Source organism: Pelodiscus sinensis, chromosome 27 (genome assembly GCF_049634645.1).
Source record: "Pelodiscus sinensis isolate JC-2024 chromosome 27, ASM4963464v1, whole genome shotgun sequence".
Lineage (NCBI taxonomy): Eukaryota > Metazoa > Chordata > Testudines > Trionychidae > Pelodiscus > Pelodiscus sinensis.
Window position 1 is genome coordinate 10626820 of NC_134737.1, and position 15300 is coordinate 10642119.

At 48.4% G+C, this 15300-nt stretch overlaps 1 protein-coding gene across 1 annotated transcript in view; it reads left to right on the forward strand.

Annotated features, from left to right (window-relative positions):
• ITPR3 (inositol 1,4,5-trisphosphate receptor type 3) overlaps positions 1 to 15300 on the forward strand; it is a 95439-nt gene that overhangs the window by 17327 nt on the left and 62812 nt on the right. The window lies entirely within an intron of this gene.

Below are 15300 nucleotides of genomic sequence, written 5' to 3' on the forward strand. Positions count from 1 at the left end.
CTTAGCGCCTCTCTGAGGTGGAATAGCCTTTGTGCACCATTGTGGACTGAGACCCTGCACCCTTGTAGCCTTACCGGCTTCTTAGACTCCTAGACTCTGCGGTCATAAAAACATCAGAACGGCCATGCTAGGTCAGACCAAAGATCCATCCAGCCCAGCGTCCTGTCTGCCCGCAGTGGCCAGCGCCAGGTGCCCCGAGGGATGAACAGACCAAGAAATCATCAAGTGATGCTTCCCTTGTCACCCATTCCCACCCTCTGACCAAGGCTAGGAACACTCCTCCTTACCCATCCCGGCTAACAGCCATTGACGGACCTAACCTCCATGGATGTATCTAGCTCTTTTTGGAACCCTGTTATAGCCTATTGAAGGCGACCATCATGATCATCTACTCTGCTCTCCTGAGCATTGCAGGCCCCAGAATCTCCTCCACTCACTCTGATAATAGACCTGGCTGAGATACTGACGTCCTCAAATCATGGACTTCACACCATTTAAACCTGCAAGCGATCCCTGCCCCGTGCTGCAGAGGAAGGAGAATCCCCTCCCAGGGTCTTTTCCGATCTGACCAAGGGAAAATTCCTTCCTGCCCCCAAGTATGGTGATCTGCCAGACCCTGCCCCACCAGCCAGACACCTGGGAAGAATACTGTGTAATAACTCAGAGCCCTCTCCATCTAGTGTACTGTCACCAGCCGTTGGCGAGATTGCTACTAGCAGTCGCAGATCGGCGGCATGCCATTGTAGGCAGACCCGTCACACCATCCCTTCCATGAACTTACCAAGCTCAGCTTTGAAGCCAGTTGCCCCCACTGCTCCACTTGGACGTTGTTCCAGAACCATCTCTCCTCCCATGCTTAGAAACCTTCGCCCAATTTCAAGCCTAAACTTGTTGATGGCCAGTTTATATCTGTGTATTTTTGTGTCCATGTGGGCTCATAACTTCAATATCTCCTCTCCATCCTTGGTATTTACCCCTCTGCTGTATATAGAGAGAGTACTCATGCTTCCCCTCGGCCTGCTTTTGGATAAGCTACCCATGCCAAGCTTTTTGCACCTCCTCTTGTATCGTAGGTTTTCCATTCCTCAGATCATCCCTGTAGCCTTCTCTGCACTTGTTCCAGGCTCAGTTCATCTTTCTGAAACACGGGAGAGCAGAATTTTGCTCTTGATTCCTCCAGGGGCCACTGGCTTTAGGAGAGAGTGACTCTCACAATGCCTGAGCTTTGCTGTGAATGAAAAGGAGAATTTGTACCCTTCCCCCAGGGGCGGCGAGTATACGAGGCAAGGGGAGGCATTGCCTTCTGGCCCTGCCCTCACTCCACCCTCAGAATGCCTACTGTAGGCGTACTGGGGATGGAGCGTTGCTGCCTCCCACCCCCCAGTGCCCTTCCTCTCTGTGCTCTGGGCCAGCCAGGCTGGGGCCACACACCCTCCTCCCTACCCATGGGGGGGGGGGCTGGCTTGGCTCCCATAGGGGCGAGGCCTGGGCAGAAGGGGCAGGGCTGGGGGCTTGTCTCCCCCAGCCCTATTTTCACCCAAGCCCTCCCCAGATCTGGTTGCTTCCTGGTGAGAGATTACGGTTTTCCTTTGTGGCACAATAGCACTGATCCAGGTCAGTGCCCCAATGTGTTAGGGGAGGCAGACCCGGCCTAAGGTGATCGCAATGTGAATGGACCAGACAGACGGTGGAATGGGTATTAGCCCTGTTTTACAGCAGGGGAAGCGAAGCACAGATTTGCCCAGGGAAACTGAGGCAGAGCCAGGATTTGAATTCCCCCTTCACCACATTCTTCCTCTCTGAAGGCGTGCTCCTGGCTGTGCCTGCATTTGCGTATCCCGGCTGCTGGGGGAGCAGATGCCTTGGGAGGAGGAAGGGGGGGACAGAGGGTGGATAGACAGCAGTGTGCCTCTGTGTCGTGGCAAGGCTTTCGGCACTAGGCATTAACCACGCCAGAGGCCTACTCTGCTTTGCCACACCTCTCCAGGAGAGATTAAGCCGCCCTTTCATGAGGCGGGCAGGATTTAGGGAGATGCATTAAGCCCCTATCCATTGTCGACAGTCACGCTGCCGCCGCCCCACCCCATCCTGGTGTGAACCTCAGTCATTATTTCCCATTCTCCGCCGCTGCGGCGTTTCCCTTTGTGAGCTGGCTTTCTGGAGGCCTGATCCAAATGGAAAAGGTGATGAGTCAGGCAAGGGGCAGGGCGGCTCCCGGTTCGTGGGAAACGGGCTGGTGAAGCCAGAACTTTCCTGTCTCTTCCCTGAACACCTTCCCTTTTCTAGCCCTTCCATGTCCTATTTGGCAAGGCCCCAAGCACCCTCCGCTGCTAGCTCTTCTCAGGCTCGGGACTTGGTTCAAGTGTCGGGTCTCTTCCCCGGTTCTTCCAGGCCCTGAGCTTGTGAGCTGAGGAGAGCAACGGACGCTCTCTTCCGCTTCACTCCTTTGAGTTGAGGCTCTGCTGCTCTCCGTGGTGCCAGGAGAAGAGGTAAAGTCAGTGAGCAGCGATTCCCACCCGCGGGGGTCTGAGTTTGCCTCAGACCTAGCCCTCGAGCTCAGCCATGTTGCCCTTGAAGGAGTTCAGCTTTCCAGAGCTGCCTTCCCTCCCACACATGGCATAGAGGAAGGGAGAAGCGGACACTTTCTCTTGTCTTGTGGGTAGTGCCTGGGGCAGGGCCCTTTGTGCCAGGCGCTGGAGAGACAAGGAGCAAAAATGAGAGGCCTTGCACTCAGTGCCAAAGCTTCCAATGTAAGAACTAAGCCAGAGACGACTGATGGAGGCAGACAGATTGATGGTAGAAGCACAGGGAGCAGCCAAAGCAGAGGCCACAGCACCCTCTGTGCAGCATGCTGGAGGCTCTGCAGCAGAGCAGAGGAGTTCGAAGGAGGACAGCGAGGAGGTCTTGTGGAAGCTTGCATTGGGCTGGAAGATGTGGTCCCATTACCACCTGTGTGTACCACACCTTGCACAGTGGGGCCTCAACTTGGTGGAGACCTCCAGGTGCTACCGCAGTCTAAATGTTAAATAAATAATGTTAAATAAAAAATGTTAAATAAATAATAATTAACAGCACCATTCTCAAACATCGTGGCTACGTCTAGACTGGCATGATTTTCCGGAAATGCTTTTAACGGAAAAGTTTTCCGTTAAAAGCATTTCCGAAAAAGAGCATCTTGATTGGCACAGAAGCTTTTCCGCAAAAGCACTTTTTGTGGAAAAGCGCCCATGCCAATCTAGACGCGCTTTTGCGCAAAAAAGCCCCGATCGCCATTTTAGCTACCGGGGCTTTTTTGCGCAAAACAGCACTGTGCTGTCTACACTGGCCCTCTTGCGCAAATGATTTGTGCAAGAGGGCTTTTGCCCGAATAGGAGCAGCACAGTATTTCCGCAAGAACACTGACAATCTTAGGGTATGTCTACACTACCACCCTAGTTCAAACTAGGATGGTTAATGTAGGCAACTGAAGTTGCAAATGAAGCCCGGGATTTAAATATCCCGGGCTTCATTTCCATCTTGCCGGGCGCCGCCATTTTTAAAGCCCCGGTAGTTCAGACTCCGTGCCCACGGTTACATGCGGCATGGAGTAGATAGTTCGGATTAGGCTCTCCTAGCTGAACTACCGGTACACCTCGTAGCCGTGGGCACGGAGTCCGAACTACTGGGGCTTTAAAAATGGCGGCGCCCGGTAAGATGCAAATGAAGCCCGGGATATTTAAATCCCAGGCTTCATTTGCAACTTCGGTTGCCTACATTAACCACCCTAGTTCAAACTAGGGTGGTAGTGTAGACATACCCTTACATGAGATCGTCAGTGTTCTTGCGGAAATTCAAGCGGCCAGTGTAGACAGCTGGCAAGTTTTTCTAGAAAAGTGGCTGATTTTCCAGAAAAACTGGCCAGTCTAGACACAGCCTGTTAGTTTATCAAGACTAACCCTAACCGGAGCTGAAATCGCTGTACTTTCCCAGGGACTGACCTTTTGCCCCACCACAGAACCCAACGCCCATATTAACCTGTGGAGAACTAGAAGAATTCTTCCACCAACTCCGCCTGAAAGGATTCTTTCACAACAGTGCTGACGCTCCTCACCATTACCACATCCCCACTGGCAGAAAGAAATCATCTGACTGAACTCCGCAGAGTGGAGTAAACCACAATCTGAGCATTACACTGATTACTTTCGGGAAGAAACTGTGAAGTCCTTAGCAAACATTGCATCCACCGCTGTCTCGCCACTGCCAGGAAGACAGCTGTACAGTCCCTGAAATCTAACCATCGGTGATCAGCCCTGCAGACAAAGGGGGCCATCATAGTCCTCAACATGATAACTACATGAATGAGGCCAGCCGACAACTCTCGGATACCCACTATTATGCAGAATTCAGAGACAACCCCACGTCTCAATTTAGCCAGGAATTTAAGGATGTGATCAAGTCCTTCCCCAAACAACTTCAAGATCTACAAACTCATCTCCTATTAAACCACCCCAGGGACCTTCTATCAAAGAATCATAGAACACTAGAACTGGAAGGGATCTCGAGGGGTCATCGAGTCCAGTCCCCTGCCCTCATGGCAGGGCCAAGCACTATCTATATCATCCCTGATAGATGTTGGTCTAACCTGCTCTTAAATATCTCCAGTGATGGAGATTCCACAACCCCCCTAGGCAATTTATTTCAGTGTTTAACCACCCTGACAGGCAGGAAGTTTTTCCCAATGTCCAACCTAAACCTCCCTTGCTGCAGTGTAAGCCCATTGCTTCTTGTCCTATCCTCAGAGGCCAAGGAGAACAATTTCCCTCCCTCCTCCTTATAACACCCTTTTAGGTACTTGAAAACCGCTATCATGTCCCCTCTCAGTCTTCTCTTTTCTAAACTAAACAAGCTCAGTTCTTTCAGTCGTCCCTCACAGCTCATGTTTTCTAGACCTTTAATCATTTTTGTTGCTCTTCTCTGGACCCTCTCCAATTTCTCCACATCTTTCTTGAAATGTGATGCCCAGAACTGAACACAATACTCTAATTGAGACCTAATCAGTGCAGAGTAGAGTGGAAGAATGACTTCTCTTGTCTTGCTCACAACACTTCTGTTAATGCATGCCAGAATCTTGTTTGCTTTTTTTGCAAGAGCGTCACACTATTGACTCATATTTAGCTTGTGGTCCACTATGACCTCTAGATCCCTTTCTGCAGTATTCCTTCCTAGACAGTCACTTCCCATTCTATATGTGTGAAACTGATTGTTCCTTTTTAAATGGAGTACTTTGCATTTGTCCTTATTAAACTTTATCCTGTTTACCTCAGACCAAAACTCCGGTCATCTGAAGAAGTGGACTGTGCCCACAAAAACTTATACCATCTACATGTTTTGTTAGTCTATAAAGTGCTACCAGACTATTTGTTGTTTTTTAAGTTTATCCTGTACAGACTAACTTGGCTACCCCCTGAAGCGTCTACCATTTCTCTAGTTTGTCCCGATCATTTTGAATTTTGACCCTTTCCTTGAAAGTACATGCAACCCCCCCCCCCCCCCCCCCCCGGCTTGGTATCATCTGCAAACTTAATAGTCATACTCTCTATGCCATCATCTAAATCATTCATGAAGATATTGAACAGAACTGGCCCCAAAACTGACCCCTGCGGAACCCCACTTGCCTATGCCATTCCAGTATGGTTGTGAACCGTTAATATCTACTCCCTGAGAACGTACTTCTATGTGGTTCCCAAGATACACAAACGGGGGACCCCAGAAGACCTGTCTAACCACTCAGTGCACAAAGGGCCAGTTTTCTCCACAACACAGTCAACTTCTTCCAGGAACTCTGCAACACTAACAACTTTCCTGTAGAAGCTGTAGAAGCTATTTTATGTTTAGCTAGAAGCCATCTTGTATAACAGAAACCATTTCAGCTTTTTGTCTTTGCACATAGGCCAAAGTGAACTTTCTATCACCCCATGCGCCAGGCCAAGACAGATGTGCTATTGGAATGTGTTAATTGGGCTGGTTCAAAGAGGAAAGGTACTCCCTTGTACCTGTCTGCCATCTTGTTAATAAGGCTTTGTTTTTCCTAGTTTAATTGATTATTTCTGTAATTGGATGCCCTGACGTCAGACTGTTTGGTTAAGGGTATAAAAATACTAGGATTGATTGTATTAAGCAGCTTTACTGGGCCCGACTTTGCTGGGACCATGTTTGGCTCACTTTGCTTTACTAATCGATAAAGCAATCAGTTGTTAGCCGCCTAAACAAAGAGGAGCGTGTTTTTGCTTCGACATCCCATAGATGCTGCTTTCCTGTCCCTCATGATGACAGCGTAACTGCCTGCCTCAAATATTTACAAGACCATGGACAACCCTCAGATATCCATTCCAAATTCATCCATTTCATCCTTACTCATAGTTATTTTACCTTCAACAACAAATACTTTGTCCAAACCATGAAAACAGCCATAAGCACTAAGATGGCATCCCAGTATGCCAACCACTTCATAGGCCATCTCAAAGAAAAATTTCTGGACAAATCCACCACCAAGCCAATGACATACCTGAGATACATCAACGATATTTTCATCCTCTGGGCAGACAACTTAAACTCCTCCTAGATTTCCACCTCAACTTCTAGATCTAGAGCCATTCATTATCCTCCCTTGAACACACCCACACTAGCATCATCTTCCTGGACACCCCAATCAGCTTCAACAGTGGAACCTTTCAGACAATATACAAGAAACCCACTGATTGCCAATCCTACTTTCACAGATCCAGTAGCTTTCCCAAACACACCAAGAAATCTGTTATGTATTGCCATGCACTCAGATACCACGGATCATGATCTTAAGGAGACAATTCGGGATATGTAGCCTTAACCCCCTTAAAACTGTCTTCACCAACAAGGAGACTGCACCAGAAAAGTAGATCACATTGTGAAATGGGCCACCCTGAGAGAACCTGTTTCACTACAGAAATAAAATCCGTTCTAATTGCATGTTCCTACTACTGCACACTGGAACCCATATGAGGTATCATCAAACAATTACAGCTTAAATCCTGAAAAAAAATCTTCCCTGAACCTCTCTTCTGGCCTTCAAGCAACCCCCCAATCTCTCAAGTTCATCATCTGAAGCAGGCTCTCCACTGACCAGAATGCATGAACTCGAAGTGACACCAGTTCCTGCCAGCACAACAGAGGCAAAACCAGCCAATGTATCCCACTGCTACAATGATCAATGTCCACAACTATGTGAGTGAAATTAGACCATCACTCTGCTCTTGAAAGAACTCACACAGGAAAGACAAAACCACGATATTATCTGTGGGAGAAAACTTTTCACAAAGCGATCACTCTGTGTCTGACCTTTCAGCCATCCTCAGAGGAAACCTGCACAACACGTTCAATATATAAGCCTGGAAGCCTAAACTCATAACTTTGCTAAGTGCTGAACATCATGATCTGAATGAAGACATGGGATTTATGGCTTATTACAACAATCTGTAACCTATTCCCTCCTCCACTTTTTGTCCTGTGACTGCAGGGGTGGTAACAGGCCTCTTCATCTTGGCAGATCTTTGAGAATATGTACTTGCTACTTACGTTTAACTATCTGTTTGATCTTGTATTTAGCTGTGGTACTTTCCCAGACTTAAAGAACTCTGTGTAGCTCAAAAGCTCATTTCTTTCACCCTCAGAAGTTGGTCCAATAAGTTATATTACCTCTCCTATCTTGCCTCTCTCATGTCCTGGGGCCAGATATGGCTACATCAATGCTATATACAAATACAATCAGTGTAAACATTCTGTCCAGGTCTTGGTAAATTGTGCGCCCCTGTGATCCACTGCTAACCCCTGAGGCTGCAAAAGGGCAGTATTGGGATGGCCCTAAGCCCTGAGCCAAGTGAATGTGAGGAAGGTGTAAACACCCCTCCCCCATAATACACCTCCTTGTGCATTAATCGTGTTTAGAGCATGCACCTCGTGCACTTGGTGCTGTGCAAAATATTAAAGGAAGCAGCAGTCGCTAGCCAAGGAGCTTCTGTTTTAATTTGATTAGCTGGTGTAATCCAGATGCAGAATGCACCAGATCTCAACAGCATGATGTACCCTGCAAGTGTAACCCACAAACCTCCTGAGTGGGGTTCAGTGTCCCATGGAGTGGTACTGAGAGCACTTACTGAGAGAAAGAATGAGCATCCTCTACAGCCTTAGCTGAGAGCCAGCTGGCTTTTAGCTCAGGCTGTAGAGGCTCATGCACTAAGCTGCTGAGATCCCATGTTTGGTTCTGCCTGTTGGCACTACACAAGCAGTGCACATATGAAGCAATATCACAGGATGCCAGGGGAAAGCATTTTTTTGTTGCTTCAGGTTATATTCTTGATAGTGATTATTGTTGTTGTTTGTGTGTCTTTTATGCTAGCTCCAGTAATTTCCAGTGCTGTTAAGCACACAGCAATGTGCGAGAAATCTTCTTTCAAATCATAGCTGTTTGCTTGAGCAATATTACAGCAGTGAGTTCCACAGCTCTCATTACATGTTGCATTTGGGAGTTTCTCCTTGTATCGAGTTGAGCTAGAAATGGATGGGCATTGTTTTCTGCTGCAGCAGCTGCCATTCTGTGTGTTGGGGTTCACTGAGCGTGATCTAGGACACACACACTTTCTCTCTGTGCTCTCACATGCAAAATACTCTTGTCCTCATTTTAGTTTCCCTTGCTTTGGGCCAAAGTAAAAGTGAGAGGTTTCTGTAGGTACAGAAAGATGCATCATGGGGTCAAAAGCTCCTGCACTTGTGGTAGAAATGCTCCCCCTCCTCCCTTGTATCCTGTGACTCTGGTGGGCTTTCGATGTGCAAGAGACCTCGTAAGTGTGTGGCTCTGCTTTGCCATCCTTAGGCTGCATGAGAGCAAAAACCAAAAAGCTTTATATGGCTCTAGGGAACCATCCCACAGTCCTGATGTCAGTGGTACTCTTGCCTTTGCCTGGGATAAAAGCAGCCTAAGGCAATCGTGGTAAAACCTGTGCTAGCAGTAAGGAGTCATGGGTCCATCTCATAACAGCCAGGTAGAGATGGGTATGCCTCAAAACCCTGGATCCAAACTTTTCCAGACTTTGAAGGTTCAGATCTGGCTCAGCTCCCCTCTGCTCCGCAGTGAATCAGCCCTTAGGAGAGCAGCGATCCCTTTCGGGCTGTTGTAAATGCATTTTTTCTGAAGGAGGAGGGAAAAAACTCCAAACAATGATCCTGATTGTGTGTTACTCTGTTGTCACTCTTGGGCAAGGAACAGGAGGCAGCTTATGGTGACTGTAAGCCTTCTTTGCATTCTGTGGCTATGCAGGCCCCTGCCTGGCGTAAGGCTATGTCTACACAGCAGCCTTATTTCAGAATAATGTCAGTTATTCTGAAATAACATAGTCTGCGTCCACACTACAGGCAGTTATTTCGACATAATGGCAAAATACTGTCAAGCTGGAGGACTGCTTACTTGGACTTCTGTAACCCTCACTGTATGTGGAGTGAGGGAAGTTGGAGGAAGAGTGCTCTTTCTTGGACTTTCTACTGTGTGGACAGCGCCAAAAACCAAAACAAGCGATTTCGACTTAAGCTACGCAATTGACGGAGCTCAGGTTGTGTAGCTTATTTCAGCTTTAGCCCTGCTGTGTAGACATGCCCCATGTTAGAATAGCCTCTGGGCTGCTCTAACTCAGTGGTTCTCAATCAGGAATATGTATATCCTTGGGGATGCACAGAGGTCTTCCAAGGGCTACACCAACTCATCTAGAGATTTACCAAGTTTTCATAGAATCCTAGAATCCCAGGGCTGGAAGAGACCTCAGGAGGTCATCAAGTCCAGCCCCCTGCCCAAGGCAGGACCAATCCCAATAGGCTGCATAAAAAGCACTAGTAAAGCCAGCACAAACTAAAATTTCATACAGCCAGTGACTTGTTTATACTGTACTCTGAAATGTAAGCACACTACAGGCAGTCCCCGAGTTAGAATACACACTACAGGCAGACCAGCAGACCAGGGAGACGCGGAGCAAAGCCGCGGAGGACCCGGGCGGTTGGACCGCGGTGCGTCTCGGTCTGCCGCCCGCGTCTCCCTGGTCTGCTGGGGCAAGGGGGGAGCGCAGCTAGTGCGCCCTCCCTCCCCCCCCCCCCAGCAGACCAGGCTTTTCTCCGGACGCCTGTGGTAGAGCAGCTGGGGCGCTGCCGGTTGGTCCCGCAGCGCCGCTCTGGACGCTACTGGACCAACCCAGCAGCACCCCAGCTGCTCTGCCCCAGGCGTCCCCAAGTCAGCTGCTGCTGAAACTGACCAGCGCTGACTACAGGAAGCCCGAGGCAGAGTTGCTCTGCCCCGGACTTCCTGGAATCAGCCGCTGATCAGTTTCAGCAGCAGCTGACTTGGGGACGCCTGGGGTTCTTAAGTTGAATCTGTATGTAAGTCGGAACTGGCGTCCAGATTCAGCCTGTTGAAACTGATCAGCGGCTGATTCCAGGAAGCCCAGGGCAGAGCAACTCTGCCTCGGGCTTCCTGTAGTCAGCCGCCGGTCAGTTCCAGCAGCGGCTGAATCTGGACGCCAGTTCCGACTTACATACAGATTCAACTTAAGAACAAACCTACAGTCCCTATCTTGTACGTAATCCGGTGACTGCCTGTATTTAAATTCCGATTGATTTATTTGATAATTACATGGCAAAAATGAGCAAGTCAGCTGTTTTTCAGCAAGAATGTGACGGGGACACTTTTGTATTTTTATGTCTGATTTTGGAAGCAAGCCATTTTTAAGTGAGATGAAAAGTGGGGGAGGCCGCAAGACAAATCGACCTCCTGAAAGGGACACAGTAGCCTGGAAAGGTCGAGAACCTCTGTTCCAAATTAGGCCCTGCATCCCATGGGCCCCAGGAAGTGGAGAGTAGCCATGAACTGTACACTAAACAGAAGATCTCTACTGCTGCGATCGATCTTCTGGAGTTTGATTTAGCAAGACTAGTTACGACTCACTAAATCAAACTCAGAGGGTGCACCCGCCAGCGCCCGGCATTTGCTCCTGTTGGCCTCCCACTGTGGGGATGCCGCCAAGCTTGGCTTAATTCTGGCTGACTCTAGCAACGTATTCTACATACGTGCATTCCAGCCATGTGCCGATCCAATCCCTTTGTCGAGGTGCTAGTCTGGATTACAACCCTTACGCCAAACGGGTGCAAAAGCCCCTTTCTGCTACCAGAGCTGTTTATAGGGGCTGTTGTGCAAGTGAGAATTGGGCTGGATGATTTGAAAAATACCTTGGGAGTCTGTCCTTCTATTTGTCCTGAGGCTAGAAAGGCAGAGTTCAGCAATGTAGTGCCTGGGCTGGCCAGGACAACTCATCCTTCTGAAAGAAACTTGGCACATCCTGTTCCCTTACTTTATTGTGGTTCCCTCCGTCTCTCCACTCCCCGGGCTCTTCTGAGAGGCCGCATAGTCCCCCACCATTGAGGCATGTTGAGAGAAATCAAACCAAGCATTTCACGCTGCCACGGTGTTGGGCAGATGACTGTGTGTGTTTAATTTTATTTCTTTAATGGACTTTTGTGGGGGTGTATAACAGACAGCATAATTGCAGCGTGTGAGTGCACAGAACAAGGACAGGCGGGGTGCAATTCTGCCCTGTGCTGAGTGCTGCCTCCCAGGTGTTGTGCACGCTCAAGCATCTTGCAGGAGCTCAGCACCTTGCTGGATCGGCAAGGCCTGAAACACGTCAGTAATGTATTCGTGCTTGTGCTCAGCCTTCGGACTGGAGGATTCTGGTTTCTACCCCTCAAGGGATTTCTCCCGTGTTTAAATTCAGTTCAGTTTAACCCCTGCCATGGCCTATTTGAGAGCACACATGTGCTGCTCTGGGTTTGCTTTAAGGACTGCAGGGGAGAGCAAGGGTGAAACTAACAATGCTGGCTAAGAGCTTCTTCCCCCGGCCTACCACCATTAACTCTTCACTCCCAAGGGCTGGTGGGTGGAACAGATGTTAGATCCCAAGGCTGGAGGTCAAACTCTAGGCTGCAAATCCTGCCTTTGCTACAGGTTTTCTGCATGGCTGCGGGGTAGTTACTGAATCTCTGTGCTTTGGTTTCCTTGTCTGCAAAAAGGGGATGATACTAAGATGGGCATGAGATGCCATATTCAATAGAGCTGGGTGGGAAACACAGCTCTTGACCTGGGAATATTTTCAAGAGTTTTGCTCTTTTCAAATCAGGATGGAAAGTTGTCATCTCAAATAGTCACAAACAGAAAACAAAAATCGATCTGTTCATTTGGGTCGTTCCCATTTTGACTTTTTCTTTCTTTTTTAAATTTTTTTTTTTTTTTAGTCTAATGAGGTTAAAATTTCAACCAAAACCACATTTTGCACTGGAAAATGGGCGTGTTTTTTTTTTTGCCGGCTTGGGAAGCGTTCACAGTTTGGCGAATGGGTTTGGTCTCGGTGAATCTGCATTTTTCGACAAAATCATTTTGACAAAAAAAATCCTGCCTAGCTGTCATGTTCGGGTCTAGATTGCAAATCCACTGAGGTTTAGGAGTGGTTTGGATGTAGGGCTTTGATTTGGATCCATCTCTTAATAGCTGCACTTTCTCAGGGCCTACCTCACAGGGTTCCTTTGCAGCCTAATTCACAAATGAATGAATGTACTCTGAAATCCTTGGATAAAGGCTGCTGCAGGCTAACAGAGTGCTCCTGAGTAACCCTTTTATAACCACTGCATTGTGGGAGAATATGGGAAAACACCAATGCAATGCCAGGTCCATATAGGAAGCAACAGCACAGTTCTCTGATTTGGACTCAGATTTCCTAGCCATCTCCCTTTGGCCTTGTCTACACTAATTAGAAGCTCTCCACTGCTGCGATCGATCTTCTGGAGTTTGATTTAGCGAAACTAGTTAAGACTCGCTAAATTGATCTCAGAGGGCACTCCAGCCAGCACCCGGTACTCCTGCGTTTGCTCCCGTTGGCCTCCCACTGTGGGGACGTCGCCAAGCTCAGCTTAATTCCAGCTGATTCTAGTTACGTATTCTACATAGCTGGAGTTACGTACTTTAAGCCGAGCTGCTTGGTCTAGAGTAGACCTGGCCTTAGTGGTATTTAGAACCAGTCTTAAACCTACTATGAGGGCAGAATGAGAGCCACCCTGGAGTGATACATCACAAGGGTTCCTGGGCATGGGATATGCCATTAGCAAACAGATCTGTGAAATGAGACATGAAACCTGGCTTCCCTCCAGAGGCCCAGTCCCAGTGAGAACTGTTTGTTACTCCCTGGTAAATCAATACCTGCTCGCCAGCAACTCGGATGGGCGCCAACAATGGGAAATGATTTTCTTCTTATGTCTGAACTTTCTGGGCTATTTCAGGAGCAATTAACAACACGGAGGCTTGTGATCTCTTCCTCCTCCAGCCCTTTCCTCTCCCAAACCAGCTTCTGATCCCGTTCAAAAATGCAGCCTCAGGGGTTTTTTTTGTTTTGTTTTGTTTTTACAGTGGGTACAACCTCACTTCTCAAGTCACGAAGTAGAGTGTCTGGATCACTGCCCGCTGACGGTCCTCCTTGCCCCTTTCCTCACTAAATCCTCTTTCCAGGGAACAGCAGAGTGGGCATGGGCAGACTTGGGGCAATCTGGGAGGCTGTAATGGATCCATCTGCTGCAGAAGATACGTAATGCCAGATCACTAACACAAGTGCTTTGGCTGCCGGAACACAGGCGTCTAATCGATGGGCCTACAGAGCATTTCCATAGGTACTGGTAGCAATAGTAAGTCTATTATCCCCTCTGTGAGTATTCACTAGAGGACGACATTACACTTACCCGGCTTTGTCACTCTGACAGCCTGTGTCAGGATAGCCTTTGGAAATGTTTGAATTGGTGTTTTACCATCTGAATGCTCAGTCACTCAGAATCCCGGGGGATTTCATCGCGAACTCAGAGAGCAGTTGAATTGATCGTCTTCCCTGTTGTTTTTTCTAGCGCGATTCCCAGTTTCACTTGTACTTTATTCCAGATACAACAGAGGGGAAGAACCCCATTGGTCTGAACATTTCACACATGGTTTTCATTAATATTCTAGGGGCCGCCCCTCAAACACTGTGAGCTGAAGTCTGTTGTCTGTTTCATCAAGATAAATCTGGCGTGACTCCATGTAATTGGAGTTACCCTGGACAGCTCTGCCGTAAACAACATCACAACCTTCTCTTTGGTGTGTGACTGAGCTCGGCATGTGTGCAGACCGTGTGTTGGCATAGCTAGAAAAGATAGCAACAGTGTGCAGACAGGTACTCTTGTGCACAGTGATCTGTTTGAGGCAAGTGTCACAGTTTTAGGGTAACTGGACCTGGATTCCCCTTTATGGTCCAGCAAAGGCATCCGCTTAAAGGTTTCTATCTCTCAGCTGTCACCGCTTTTGGGCAGAGACCTGCGTTTCCCTCCCCGTTTGCCTACGCTGACATCCCAAGCAAGCCAGACTGGCTAAAAGGCCAGGGTCTGCACTTGGCTTTCTCTGCAGAGGTCATGGCCGGGATGTTGCCTGCAGTTATAAATGACCACACAGCTCTTGCTAAGCAAGCACCTTTATTCTTAAGGTGGAAGCAGCACCGAGAAAACCGTTTTTACAAACAATAAAAGCAGCAGCATGCCTGCCAACCAGTTTGGCAAAGGCCACCCCAGCTCCAACCTCAGACTCTGTTTGGTGTCAGTCTTTCAAACCCCACAGCTGCATTTCCCCTGTGGTTACAGATTCATAACGGTCTCAGATTCAGAACCAGGCAAAGCAATTAGCCATTTCTTTATACCAGGGGTGGGCAAAAACATGGCAACGGTTTGCCAGGCGAAGCCCCGGCGGGCTTTGCCTGGCAGACCAGATCTAGCCTATGGGCTGGTATTTGCTGACCCTGCTTTATAAAGTTTGGAACTTTACCTGATTCTGGAGACAAGCTCCATCAGCAGATAGTGACTCTGCCGGTTCATGCATCCAACAAAGTGGTTTTTACCCACAAAAGTTTGTGAGCTTAAGGTGCCAGAGGGCTCCTTGTTGTTTTTGAAAATATGGACTCACACGGCCACCCTCTGAGACCTGTCCTTGGCATAGACAGGCTTTGTGCATAACCAGCCTTGGGAAATTTGCATTCACTTCCCCTGAGGTATTTCCCAGGGAATCCACTGGACGGTGATTGTCCCAAAAGTCCCTTTGCACATGTTCAGTATATTCCTTTGGACTCCTCACATTGCAGCTCCTCCCTAGAGGGGCTCTGCAGCTCTGGCCCACATCAGTACAAAAACTTT